Genomic DNA, 1427 nt, shown 5'->3' on the forward strand with positions numbered 1-1427 from the left:
GCCGAGATAGCTCAGTTGGGAGAGCGTTAGACTGAAGATCTAAAGGTCCCTGGTTCGATCCCGGGTCTCGGCGAAATTGAGATTTTATTCCTACCTACTAATATAATTTTTTCCTGCTTGATTCAAAATTCGAATATTTTACAGCATGAATTCGAAAATTTAAAATATAGCCCATTAACTTGTGTATTAAAATAAAAACATTCTGTAGCCACCTATCGTACAATTGTGACATTTTAAAGAGTTAACAAAATACTTTACATACTTCACTCGCGCTAATTATTTAATGTTGTTCTTACAATAGAGAAATAACCTACAGTTTTATATTTTTTCTTAAGTATTCTTAATTTTATTAAATAAAACATCGAAAATGGTAAATATAGTTTAATAATATTTTCATTGTTATGAATTTTAAGACACTTTTCTGGATTGAAGATATTTCTGCAGTACAAAAAATAATAATAATAGATATCAAGATATATTATAATTTCAATATCCTAGATTGTCATTTATTCGTGCTACATATAAAGTGATTTTGAGCCTTTTTTTTATTCGTTTTAGTAGTGGTTCAACGGTAAGTCTACAAGCTTATGACGTTGAAAATCGGGTTTTGATACCCTGGTGCACAGAACACACACACACATATATATAGCCCATTGTGTAGTTTTGCGTATAAAAACAATAAAACCAAATCTCCAGTAAGTATCTTCACAATTACATTATACATTAAGTAAAGAGTCAAATGTATTCATATTATATTCGATTTTCAATTTATCTCGAAAAAAAACTTAAAAATCAGTCGTAGTCAGGGTATGATCAAATGTTGCAGGTAAAAACGACAGTTTTTTTTGTACATTGGGATGGGCGGAAGCTGTAGAAAAAACAGGTTTTTGTGTTTCTACCCACGCGCTAGTCTTGCAGCACGTGACGAGGTGATTAACAATAAAACTTAAAATAAAACACACGTGCAGTTGATTAACATTTTCAAAGTTGAACCTCGGTATGGGGATTTCGAGTGGAACGATGTGGAAAAAAAACGAGGCCTGTTACCAAATAAGCTGACAAGTTATCTCAGTAACTCAAACAGTTACAAAGAAACGTTTTAACTACTGAAACAAGTACAACTTAAAATGTTTTGTGGTATTCAGGTACTCTGATGTCCAGGAGAAAAACACAGGTTCAGGACTGTTAAGCGAAGAATAAATTGAACACGGACAAACAAAAATAAGTGTAGTTTAAACACAAGATTATTTACTTACAAACAAGTACTGTTATGTTACCAAAACTGTGTCGTCTGACTGCTCAAATCGGAGTGAAGAGAGTAGGTGAGGAATGAAGAGACAGAACTGGTGAAACAAAGAAAGTCAGATATCCCACAAGTCCACAGTTTCATACTTCAACAAATACTAGTAACCTAGAAAAGGGCTCTC

General features: G+C 32.8%; 1 non-coding gene across 1 annotated transcript; it reads left to right on the forward strand.

The window, feature by feature from the left end:
• Window positions 1–73, forward strand: Trnaf-gaa. Its single transcript has one exon. It is a non-coding gene; the product is annotated as a tRNA-Phe (tRNA).
• Window positions 74–1427: the final 1354 nt, after the last annotated feature.

This window comes from Limulus polyphemus, unplaced genomic scaffold (assembly GCF_000517525.1).
Source record: "Limulus polyphemus unplaced genomic scaffold, Limulus_polyphemus-2.1.2 Scaffold6627, whole genome shotgun sequence".
Taxonomy (NCBI): Eukaryota; Metazoa; Arthropoda; class Merostomata; order Xiphosura; family Limulidae; genus Limulus; species Limulus polyphemus.